General features: G+C 41.5%; 1 pseudogene; it reads left to right on the top strand.

Moving 5' to 3' along the window:
• The first annotated feature begins 1,153 nt into the window (after positions 1-1,153).
• LOC104986033 lies at positions 1,154-1,633 on the top strand (annotated as a pseudogene).
• Positions 1,634-13,570: the final 11,937 nt, after the last annotated feature.

Below are 13,570 nucleotides of genomic sequence, written 5' to 3'. Positions count from 1 at the left end.
GTGAGGGCTCTTTGCCAAAGCCCCTGAATAGCAGCCAGGATCCTAAACTCTTTGCATACTGGAAAAACTATATGAATGAATACTAGCTAAGATGTTAGCTGATATTGATCTTGGGTGGCCTTGGCTTGCAGGTGCTTGAAGCAGAGCTTCAGTTCCTGGCCAGAGACTGAGGATTGGGTAGCGGTGGTAAGAGCACTGAATCCTAGCCATTTAGACCAATGGTCAGTGACAAGTCCCTGACTCTGCAGATTCGCTGAAGGAGAATACCCACAACAATGAAATGTAGTGAAACAAGTCAAGTGTTTATTAGGAGAAAAAAAAGTATAGTATGTGTGGATAGACACACAGGCAGACTCAAAGAGAGAATTGCAGAGTTGTGCCCTCATTGTAGTTGGAATCACTTATAAGGGGCATTTCTTCCAGGTTTCCTTTAGCCAATCATTTTGATTTTCATGGTTCAGAGTTCATATTTGGTTCATATTTGGTATATCTCAAGATCTCCCACATGTGCCCACACATCTCTTAGCCAAGATGGATTCTACCAAAGAGGCCTATGGGTAGTTAGCATCACTTAGCATCACTCCCCTTTTGAGCTCCAAGGAACCTTTCTGCCCATGTGCAGTTGATTTCAAGAACGAGAGATATGTGGTCTCTTATCTCCTTTCTGGGCAGAGCTTAGCCTCCTGCCTTGATTGTCCTGCTAGTCTCATGTCGGAGTATTTACATGGTGGGGCGGGGGCGAGGGGTGGCTACCTCCTGCCTCAATATCATCTTAAACTAAGTGATATCCCTCTCAGAGGCATTAGTATTGTTATATGGAGTTATTTCCATGTATATTTAGAATAGAGATGTATTTAAATTTCACATAATACACACTTACTAGAATGACTAAGAATACACAGGTTAACAATGTTAATTGTTGGCAAGGATATGAACCAGCTAAAACTTTCATATCTTGCTGGTAGGATCACAAAATAGTACAGCCAAGCAGACTTCTGCAGGTCCAGGAATCCTGAAATCATGGATCACCTATATGTGCTTTGAAGCATGCTTTAGATGTTTTTTTCTTGGAAGCCCTGGAACTACACTAAAAACTGAATGCTTGAATGTTGAAAAGACCTATGGTCAATGGTGGCAGAGTCTACATAGAACTATGCTTTGTGTTGTTCTGGGAAAAATGTTTTGGCTTGTTAGCTATACTATTTAGTATGGCTGTATAGCCCATGGTGCTTTTGAATATGTTGGTAGTGTTGTCATGTGTTTTGAACCATCAATGGAGCCTACAATTCAAAATTCAGATACTGTCTTTGCAGAAAGTCTTAATCGACATTTTTATGGTATCCAAAGAGATGACATTATGATTACAAAAAGCCCAAGTGATCAATATTTCAAATTGGTTTTGAAGAAGACAAAATTCTCACCAGTAGCCCAGCAGATTTCTTCAAAAGACATTGTTTTGTGCCAACAGGTCATGTTTGGTTAGAAGGTGATAATCTACAGTTACAGATTTCAGGTACTATGGACTTGTTCCATACAAACTAGTAAGTGGACATATCTTCTTTAGATTTGGCCTCTGAGTGATTTTGGATTTCTATGTGACAGCCCTAATAGTCACAGATTTTCTGATGATTAGCAAGCATTTGTTCTTTTGATTTGATTATTGTCTTCTGTTCATGTGAGTTTATTATTGTCACTGGAACCATGTATTTACTAATAAACTCTTTGCTATTGAGAAAAAAAATGGTCCAGCCACTTTAGAGAATAGTTTAGCAGTTTTTTTTACAGTTAAACAAAAACTTACTATAGTGAGACATATACCTATACTATGATCCACAATCCCTAATTTCACTCCTGAACATCTAATCAAAGACATGTGTTCACATAAAAACCTGTATGAAAATGTTATAAACATTATTCACAAGCACTAAAAATTGGAAACAACCTAAATGTGGATCAACAAGTGAGTGGATAGAATGGTATATCCTAGACAGAAAATCAATCAGTAGTTGATTGAGGCTTAGAGTCAGGGAAGGGAACATGTCAGAACATTTTGGGGTGGTAGAAGTGTTCCATACCTTGATTATGGTGACTGTTAAACTCTTTGTTGAAGGGTAGAGGTATATTACATGAGGACAAGGGGCAGGCTTGGGATGGAGGATATTAGTTCTCCTGAAACCTGGTAGGAACTGTTTTCAAATCTGCAGAGATAGGGCCTCTGAATAGATTGGCTGCAAGTACGCAAAGAGTTTGGGACCCTCGCTGCTACACAGGGGCTTTGGCAAAGAACTTTCACCCAAATGAGAGGAGATGAAGGAGGAAGAAAGGGCAACTCCATTTCTTCCAGATCAAAAGGCAAGATACTTGGAGTGGGAAGAAGGTTTTCACCCAAAGTCTGGGATTGGATTTCTTCACTACTAAAGCCAATGGAGGTTGAGCCAGATTTAGTTTCATTAAAGAGTTTAATGTAAGTTGAAGTACTTCCCTGCTGATCCAGTGGTTAAGACTCTGCCTTCCAATGCAGGGGGCACAGGTTTAATCCCTGGTCAGGGAACTAAGATCCCACATGCTGTGCAGTGCAGCCAATAATAATAATTAAGAAAAAATGGAATATAAAATAAGTTGATACTTCTTGAGTTTGATTCTCATGAAACAAATTCATACAGATTCAAATGGGCACAAAATCATATTATTAGACGGAAGTTAGAGAAGACATAATATCCAGAGAAAAGGACAACTAAAGGTGGTTCTGGCATGGACAGAAGTGGTGAGACAACACTTTGGCAGCAACAGGGCTCCTAGTTCCCCTGAGATCTTGCCAGAGAAACTGGTACTTCTCTTTGCTTTCTTGAAAGACTCACTTACTGGGCTTAGGGACTTTGCAAAGAAACATACTTCAATGAAATTAAAAGTCAACTTAAGCATCATGTCCAAATTTGCAAAATTTGTTCAAAACAATTTGCATTTGCCAAGCAATTTGTTTTGAACAGTTGCCTTGTCTATGAAAGGCAGCCAGAAGAAGATAACATTGCTCTATCAACATAAAACAAAGGCTATCTTCTTATAAACACATGCCCGAAATACCACACGCAGCTCACCCAACCTTGGGAGTTAGCAATTGCATATTGAGGTAATGATTGAGAGTTTTCAAATAAGGAAAAGCAAACAGACCTAAGATGTGTCTTCTCAGAGTAAACTGAATAGATGGGTGATTATGTTAACATCAGATTATTATACATATTTATTGCTGCAGTAAAACCATCTCTTTACACGTTCTCTTGGCTTCATAATGGTGAGAAAAGTACTTGGATATAAAGATATGAAACTGTGATTATGATAGGAATATAACATTGATGATCTTTAATGATTGATCAAGATCAGAGGGTTGAGAGATTTTGAAATCTCTCAAAGGGTTGTCCCAGCCCAGGAATACTGGATGGAGCAGGGCCTGGAAGTCTGTCTTAGTCTGCTTGGGCTGCCATAACAAAATACCCTAAGCTGTGTGGCTTAAACCACAGAAGTTTATCTTGTCATAGTTGTAGAGGCTAGAAGCCTGAGATCAGGGTACCAGAATGATCTAGTTTTAGTGAGGGGTCTCTTCTGGCTGCCATTTTGCTGTATCTTCACATGGGCTTCCATCAGTGTTAGCATGTGGAGAAAGATTGACCTCTCTTTCTTCCACTTCTTGCTGCTGCTGCTAAGTCACTTCAGTCGTGTCCAACTCTGTGCGACCCCATAGATGGCAGCCCACCAGGCTCCCCCGTCCCTGGGATTCTCCAGGCAGGAACACTGGAGTGGGTTGCCATTTCCTTCTCCAATGCATGAAAGTGAAAAGTGAAAGGGAAGTCGCTTAGTCATGTTCGACTCTTAGCGACCCCCTGGACTGCAGCCTACCAGGCTCCTCCATCCATGGGATTTTCCAGGCAAGAGTACTGGAGTGGGGTGCCATTGCCTTCTCCGCTTCCACTTCTTAGAAGGTCATTAATTCTATTAGGCAAGGACTCCATCCTTATGACCTCACTTAACCTTAGTTACCTCCAAAGGCCCCATCTTCAAACACAATCACATCAGGAGTTCAGGCTTCAACATAGAAACTTGCAAGGGACACAATTCAGTCCATAGTAAAAAGTAAGCAACCCCTCCCTCATGTCAGCGTGGAACTTTCAATTTAGCCACCATAGAAACCTGTGGTGAAGCATGAAGCATGAGGCAACAGCAAAGAATAAGGGACACAAATTCCATAGCTCAGAAAGAGGAGGGCTGGAGCACTCAGAAAAGACCTTCTAAACCTGGGATTCTCTTGGGACATTCAAGCCTGCGTGCAGATTTTCTAAACTCTGAATTTAGTCAGGAATTCCCTTGCTCAATGGCTTCCATTCTCTAAAGAAAATGTCCAGACTCTTATCACTGCCTTCTGACCCCTCAGTTCTACCTCCCAGCCTCTTCTGTTGCCAAACTCTGAGGCAATCACATTGAGCTTCTTTCAGTCCCAAGGACTTTCTTTCATCTTCAGGCCTGTGCCTGGGTACTTTCCTCTTCCTGGAAGACTTATCCACCCAACACCTCACATCTCATCCTCTCACCTCAGTCTGTGCCTCCCAGCTCCTTGAGGTCTGAGTTTAGAGGACACTTCCTCAGAAAACCTCAGCAAGAACATCATCATGAACCCTCAAACACCTGTCACTCATCTGCATTTGGTAATGGAATGCCATGAAATATTCCACCAGTGCTCAAATTGCCCTAATCATCTCATAAATAATTATAATAGTTTATTTGTATGAATCAAGACCCAAAGTTCACACTTCGCAAAATAATGGTTAAATTATTCTACTGAATTGTTACATATATGATATTTACCCACTACCTATCCAATCACATTGATTGAACTGCCAAGTATTATCTGCCCCAACACACCAACCCCCATCCCCGGGCCACCCACCTTGGATGAAAATTTCCAGTTAACATTCACATCTATAGGGCTAACCTCTAAACCAAACACTACTACTGACATTGTCCTTCAAACATAATCTACTGAACTTCCCTGGTGCTCCAGTGGTAAGGAGTCCACCTAACAGTGCAGGGGACATGGGTTCAATCCCTGGTCCAGGAAGATTCGATGTGCATGGAGCAAAAAAGCCCATGCACCACAACCATGGAGCCTGTGCTCTAGAGCCCACTAACCATAACTACTGAGCCTGCATACTGCAACTCCTGAAGCCCATTCACCCTAGAACCCATGCTCCACAACAAGAGAAGCCACTGCAGTGAGAAGCCCACGTACTGCAACTAGAGAGTAGCCCCTGCTCGCCACAGCTAGAGAACGCCTGCACGCAGCAACAAAGACCCAGCACAGTTCAGTTCAGTTCAGTCGCTCAGTCGTGTCCCACTCTTTGCGACCCCATAACTTGCAGCATGCCAGGCCTCCCTGTCCATCACCAACCCCCGGAGTTTACTCAAACTCACGTCCATCGAGTCAGTGATGCCATCCAGCCATCTCATCCTCTGTCTTCCCCTTCTCCTCCTGCCCCCAATCCCTCCCAGCATCAGAGTCTTTTCCAATGAGTCAACTCTTCGCATGAGGTGGCCAAAGTATTGGAGTTTCAGCTTTAGCATCAGTCCTTCCAAAGAACACCCAGGACTGAACTCTTTTAGGATGGACTGGTTGGATCTCCTTGCAGTCCAAGGGACTCTCAAAGAGTCTTCTCGAACACCACAGTTCAAAAACATCAATTCTTCATCACTCAGCTTTCTTCACAGTCCAACTCTCACATCCATACATGACCACTGGACCCAGCACAGCCATAAATAAATAGAATTTTTTTTAAAAAAGGTGGGGTGGGGGATTTTCATAAAGTTCTCATGTGATTCATCTCCTCCATTTCCCCCCCACACACAAAAAAGCTAACTCACCCAAATTTACTGACATTCAGCCCAGATATATCTCCAGTATATTATTTTCAGCACAACCTGACCTCATTGAAGGGTTCTTGAAGAACTAGAAAACTGACAATGTGCTTTAAAAGAAAAGAAGAGAAAAGATGTGTGATGTTCCAATTGGCAGCTCCAGGCTCTACCCATACAGTCTTTGAGGACATTTACATGTCAGGAAGTTTATAATAAGCCAGATGAAATGTTTGTGCAGTGCACCCCATGAGACATACTGTTCCAAAAGCTGAATCTAAGCTTAGATGGATTCCAAGATCTTCCCCCACCCTCCTGATATCCTCTAAAAATAGCTTCTCTCTTACTTAGGAAATCTGTCTTGCTTCTGAACACAAATATGCTTTTACTTGATTCCAACACAAAAAGACATTACCGACTGAAAGAAAAACTGAGCTCTTAGCAAAGGGACACGCATGGGTGAGGAACTATCTGAGCTATTTCTATTTACTTTCCTAGTGTTTTTAAAGGTACGAAATGCTCCCCTCCCCCATTTCAGTGTTCTGTGTTGAAAACACAGTGTAGAGGGGGACTTTGCCGATGAAATATGGTGAGTGTAGGAGGAGGGAGACACAGGCAGCGTACCAAGCCCTGCTTTGTAACACAGAACATGCTGGAGAGAAAAATGCTGAAAAACAGAGAGAATAGGGGAGGATTTATATTTCCATGTTGGCAGTTGATCACATTCAGTCTTATTCAATGAAGCTGCTTCAGTGGCTGTTGCCATGGGAACCAGACATGATTAAGTAGTTTATTGGATGCAGTTTCCATGGACCCATGTTCTAAAGCGGAGTCAGTGTTTCACCCTCACTTTGGGTCTTCCAAAATTGCCAAAGTATTTTCTTTTAACAGGTGTGTTTTTAATTTCACTGTCAATGAACACTCATAATATCTGAGATAAAATGTAGGATTTCGATTATTTTGTCAGAAATAAAATGATTTAGCTTACTTGCCAGAAGAAGGCTGTAATTAAAAATTTTACATGTGTGCACAGTGAACTTTGCATCACAGTGTAGAAGGGATCATCTCACTTTGTAAGATCACTAAGGCCATCACTGATTTGAAGTAGTTCTCTTTCCTGACTGTGCTGGTTCAGCAGAATATTCTTCACTGTAGTGACGCTGTAGTTACCTTCCCAGGATCGTCACACCCCTCATTTATTCAAACCAGACAGTTCTGTGCTAAGAGTCTGGACAGACATTCTGTCTTCCTAAGCACCTAATGAGATGCAGCAACACTGCTTTCCTCCCCATATTCAGCCCCCATAGTTACTCACATGACACACATGGACAGGCAGCTGACTCTTAGACACTGTGTATCCAGGATCCTTTCCAGAAATGCTCCACAGCAGTCAGCGTGCGGAGATCAACACACACCAAACTAAGCAAACAGCTGGGAGCTGGGGCTGCTGCTGCTGCTGCTAAGTCGCTTCAGTCGTGTCCGACTCTGTGCGAACCCATAGACGGCAGCCCACTAGCCTCCTCTGTCCTTGGAATTCTCCAGGCAAAACACTGGAGTGGGTTGCCATTTCCTTCTCCAGTGCATGAAAGTGAAAAGTGAAAGGGGTGTCGCTCAGTCGTATCCGACTCTTAGCGACCCCCTGGACTGCAGCCTACCAGGCTCCTCTGTCCATGGGATTTTCCAGGCAAGAGTACTGGAGTGGGGTGCCATTGCCAGGCAGTGCTGTCTAAAAGGCTACATGCAGACCTGGGCTTTGCTGCTAGAAGCTGGATGACTTGTTTCCTTTCCCACAACTTCTTCAGGATTTCTGGGAGGTACTTCTCAGTTTCTTCTTCAAACCAAAAGGACTCCTAGCTGCTAGAAGTGTTGTCAGGTAACAGCTGGGGCCCTCTCCTGAAATCATCTTCTCCTAAAAAAAGCCAGCTCCCTCAGGGGCATGCTTCCTTCCTTCCTGGGCATCTCACAAACAATATGTGGTTTATGGGGTGTGTGTGGTGGGGTGGAGGATGACTGGTATGAAATCCTGAGCACCTCATTCCCACCCACCTTGCTCCAGCTCCAGATCCCTGTGAAGGATCACCCAGCTCTAGAGCTCCCTGCAGAGTCAGCCACAGCACATGTTGAGACTTCTCTGAAGCCCAGCTTCTCCCTCTGCCCAACCCTGCTTTTTTCACTCCATTTGCAAGGGTGCTGCTCACTAGGGCACTCCCTAGGAACATACACGTCAGCCTCCATCTAAGAATCTGCCTCCCAGAATAAAGACCAGCAATAACTCTGAACTTCTGAGAAATTCCCTCCCCTATTTTTACAGTTCAATTTTGGGGCGACTTAGTCCCTACTAAGCCTCAGGTGTAAAGCATCTGGAAAAGCCCATCAGCTCCTCCATCCCCAGGCCACATGATTTCTGAATTAGGGCAATGAAGTACTGAGAAGAGGTCTGATGAAAACATCTAAAAATGAAGCTTTCCTAATTTTCCAGATCTACCAGAAGAGATATTCTCCATCACTGAATATGAACAAGGAAACATACGGACTTTGAGTTATTCTTAAAATGATGAGAAGTTTGCTGAGATTACAGCCAACCCAGGAAAGAGGAGGAGAGGAATAATCACTCATCGAGTCACTGGTTCAAACTACACCTGCACCAGTTACATCTGAAGCCAGCCTGCCTCTGGATTTCTCAACCTGTGAACCCTTAATCCGCACTGTTTAAGTTAACTTTATGTTTCCCAACTGTAAAATGGCATTGCTGATGCTACAGTCTTTCTAATAAGGATGTTTTAGAGAATACATTATCAATGTATCCAGTGTATCAGAAGGGCACCATAGATGTCAGTGATTCACATGGCTTTGAAAATCCTTGGCTGATTTACATGATGGAAGACAATGCATTTTCCTTAAGTATATGTTCTTCAGAGGAACAAAGTTTTGTTTTTTTTTTTTTTTTGGAACAAAGGTTTTTATTGGACAATATCTGGGACTGTGTTCAACCTGTAGTTTGATGCTCGATCCAGAACTGAGATTTTCAATTGGTAAGCAGTGGTATTTTAAAAAACTGAAATCTCATGTGGAAACCATAAATATGTATACACACAAAAGTGGAAGTGTCAGTCGCTCATTCGTGTTCAACTCTGTGACCCCATGGACTGCAGCACGCCAGTCTTCTCTGTCCTTGGAATTCTCCAGACAAGAATACTGGAGTGGGTTGCCATTCCCTTCTCCAGGGGATCTTCCCTATCCAAGGATCGAACCTGGGTTTCCCACATTGCAGGCAGATTCTTCATTGTCTGAGCCACCAGGGAAGTAATAATAATAATAAGTATAGGGTACTTGCTATGTGCCAGGTACCATGCTTAGCACTATATTTTTAGGATATATATGCATGCTTGTGCAATAATGAATTCACTGAAACTTCCTGATAATTCTATGATGTACACACTACTATCGTCTCTGGTACTTCTTGTGAAACCTCTCCAGTACATTCACAGTAGTGAATGCTGGAATCAGATGACTATGAATATTTTCTCTGAATAATGGATACTTTGAAAGCAACATTGGGTCACAAGACTTTTTTAAAAAAACAGGAAATAAAATCTATGTAGCACAAATAGTCTAAAGTAATAACTACACACATACATATCCAATCAGAGCTTTAGCTAGCTAAATGAGAGCAGTTGTTGAGAAATGCAATAGTTCTTCCATATTCCAAATAGTCCTGAGAAAACAATTTGCAAAGGAAAGGAAGATTAAGGAAAGGAATGAATACTACTTTATACAGAAATGTGAAATTTTACATTCATCAGAGAGAGAATTACAGAGCATGTTGGGAAAATGGTTTATTTCCCCCTTTTGGGTTTAGGCTATAGGAACGATTAACATCTGTCATTGGGAGACTGTGTATTTATGTTTACGTGTGTATGAGCCTTCAGTTCCCTTATGGGAAAGCAGGAAATAGAGATTTTTCTCTGCAACTACACTGGTAGGGAGATTGGAGTTCAAGGTTAGGACTTGGGAATCCATGTCCATTCTGAACTCTTCAAAGGGACCTGGAATACCAAAACCATATTACGCCCCCAGTGTATTGACCCAGGCAAAATAAATAAGCCTCGGGACCACATACCACTCAGGGAAGAACACTGTCAATGACCAAAACTAAGTCCTTGGGGCAGGGCCTGGGGCTTTGAACTAACAGAAGAGCTATGCATGGCAGCGAACAAGCATCTTTTACAGAGTGGAAGATGAGTTGGTGGGGTAGGTTTATGAACTAGGGTGTGGCAACAAGAAATCCCAGTGAAGAACTAAACTTTGTGGAAAGTTTTCCTCTGAGCTAGAGGAAAATTCTTACATAGCCTCACTTTATTTTATTTTTTTTTCACTTTATTTATTTATTTTTAATTTTTTAATTTTTTTTTTTTTAAATTTCAGGTATACACATGCTCCCCATCCTGAACCCTCCTCCCTCCCCCCTCCCCATACCATCCCGCTGGGCCGTCCCAGCGCACCAGCCCCAAGCATCCAGCATCGTGCACTGAACCTGGACTGGCATCTCGTTTCATACATGACATTGCACATGTTTCAATGCCATTCTCCCAAATCTTCCCACCCTCTCCCTCTCCCACAGAGTCCATAAGACTGTTCTATACATCAGTGTCTCTTTTGCTGTCTCGTATACAGGGTTATCGTTACCATCTTTCTAAATTCCATATATATGCGTTAGTATACTGTATTTATGTTTTTCCTTCTGGCTTACTTCACTCTGTATAATAGGCTCCAGTTTCATCCACCTCATTAGAACTGATTCAAATGTTATTTATTTTTTTGAAGGCTAATTACTTTACAATATTGTATTGGTTTTGTCGTACATTGACATGACTCACTTTAAATGGCTTCCTTCTTATGTGGTCTAAGCTTTCCTCAACAATGTAACAAAGTCTGATACCTCTAAAAACCTTGACAGTTGTGATATTGGGGCAGAGGAAGTGGGGAAGTGGGCTGCCAAATTGTGTGGTGGTCAAAGGCAGAGAAAAGAGAAGCAGACCCTTCAGGCCTACCAGGCTGCCGGGCTCCATAATCTGAAGGTCAGGAACCTCTTGAGGGTCCTAAAACAAATGTGGCTGCCATTAAGGCTACAAAACGCGGAAGTTGAGTTATAAGTGGAGTCAGTTAAGCTTTTTTTTTTTTTTTTAAGCAGAGATTATCAAAAGTCCATTAAAAAAACTGCTCTACAGAATTGAAAATATTTTTCAATATTTCCCGTGGCAGAAATGCCAAATCATGTTAGTGGTTGATCATAGAAGTTGTGGGAACTGTGTATTTCTTACAGAGAGAAATTTAGTACCTATGGGCCTGACATCATTATCTGGAAGGGTTCTCTACATAAGTACTCCAGTTTCATGAAATCCAAGTATATTTTTTGGTAGATGCTGCATGACAGGTCTTGCAGACAGAAAGAGAGGGGAGTGATGTGGGAGAGGAAGCCAAGAGCTCCAACTTCAGCTCGCCATCAGCCAGCACGGTGCCTTCAGCCATATCTTCTTGGCCTCTTAGAGCCTCAGATTTCTCTTTAAAATGAGAGTTTTGCAAATTCCACAATTAGAGATTCATTATTTTTGCCTAAAGTGTTTCTTCCTGCTAAAATACACATGCCCCTGATTGTTGTCAGAAACCACAATCAGGTATTTATGATAAAGTGGATTTATTCAAGAACAGGCTTTAGAAGGGGTTACTGAGCTGAAGAAAGAACACAGAAAAGGGAGGAGGGTCAAACCAACATACATTTTTCAGTTCAGCTAGTCAGCTAAGAGGCGAGAAAAAAATGGAGAGTTTTGACAGTGTCACCTTGTCACGGTAAGAGGGAATACATGTCACCCCAGAAAGAGTTGAGTTTTACTAAGTATTTGTACCACTAAGAACAATTGCTAGCAGTGTCAGTTAAAACCTTGGGGTACAAAATTATTATCATTGGGTTTCTTCCTGGGCTGTGATTGCCAGGTATACTTCAGAGTAAGAAAATTAATTCCTTTCTTTCAGATTTCTCCTGTAAAATGTATATCTGATGATCACTTTTTAATTGTCATTTATTGAGAATTTAAGGAAGTTCTACTCTGTGTTATCAACTCCAAAGTAAAAGTAGAAAAGTTGATCAATAACTTTTCTAAAAAATGAGAACATTGAGGAAGTAATCTCTTAGGTCCCTTCCAACTCTGAAATATTTCAGCTGTGTGTTGGGCTTTACTTCCTGAAAGTGGAGGTGTTTGAAGGAGGTCATGAACACAGGACCCAATTAAAGGAGAAGGCACCAAGCTCAGGACTGACTCATCGAGAGCAGAAATGCATCCTGCCTGGATTTGTTGAGCAATAAAAGGAGAGCAATATCTTATAGTTAGTGGCATCTCAGAATTTCTTCCAGAAGTTTAGCCGACACTGTGAATTAGAGATGGAACTGGTGTAAATTTCTGCTTAGAAGTTAAACTGGGCAACTCAATGCAGGGCTCAGTATAAACTCCTTTTAGAAGCAGCCAAGGAAATGGTCTTGACAGATACAACATTCTTGCATGGTTCAGGACAATCTCTTAGCCCAATCTTCTGATCCTTACAGTTTAAGAAACCAAACAAAAATACTTCTCTAGATATCATTTTAAATTTTTAATTGAGTCTTGATTAGAGACTATTTTAAACCATCAGGAGAAAATACAAAAGGTATTTTAGTTCTGAAATAAGCTTTATTCCTCATAGAAACAAATATGAACATCTGGGCACATTTCCTCCTCACAGTTTCCTCAGGAACAGATGAGCCTGGGATCTTTGACCTTTGTGGTATCTGGTGACTCATTCTTTATATGCAAAGATCATTTTAGTTGTGTGAAGAAGATTTTCCAATACAGGCCTATTCCCTGCAAAGTGAATTTCTTCCCAGGGAATTTTATCTATCACACGGTTTTATGATTTACTTTTAAAGACTTGAAACACTTTTGGTTCCTTGGAGGATGATTTGAATTCACTTAACAAAATACAGGCCCCTTTGTGAGCTAGAATTTCAGGATCTGTAACTTGACAAAGGTGATTTATGGCTTTTATGAATGTTGGAAAGTAGGAGTTTCAGTGGATTAAATTCCACTTAAAACCTCCTGGTAATTTGTGATATATTACAAAATAAAAGAGAAGCTGTTTAAGGTATTAGAACAGAGTGCAAATTCCTGAGTAAGTTTTCGCCAAGTAAACGACAACTTCAATTGCACAATTATCAGGAGACCAATTTTCATCTCAGTGTACATGACACAAAGTTTTGCCATAGATATAAAAGTGAGAAGCTTTACTTTAAAGGCTATAGTTTCCTAATGTTGATATTTCCTATGAATGTAAGAATTTTAAAGTGCCAAGATCTAATCTGGAGTTTCATTCATGTGCTCATACAGAAGAATCTGAGTTCAAACCTTCTTTTCCTGCTCCATCAAGACAATGTCCATCTCATGGGATGTTGGTCTTAGAGGAGGGAAAACGAGAACAATAATCAACTGCAATAAGAAACACAGGAAATGGTATATCGTGAGAAATTCCTTCCAGCCTCTGCATGTTAGGTTGACTGCATCTGTGTCACAGAGGGCCATGACCACAGTAAAACAAAAACTGTTTAGCTAAATGCTTTCCACTGAAAGGGTCCCAAGAGTATCCT

Source organism: Bison bison, unplaced genomic scaffold, assembly GCF_000754665.1.
Source record: "Bison bison bison isolate TAMUID 2011002044 unplaced genomic scaffold, Bison_UMD1.0 scf7180017864063, whole genome shotgun sequence".
NCBI lineage: Eukaryota > Metazoa > Chordata > Mammalia > Artiodactyla > Bovidae > Bison > Bison bison.
This window is presented reverse-complemented; position numbering and strand designations above follow the sequence as displayed.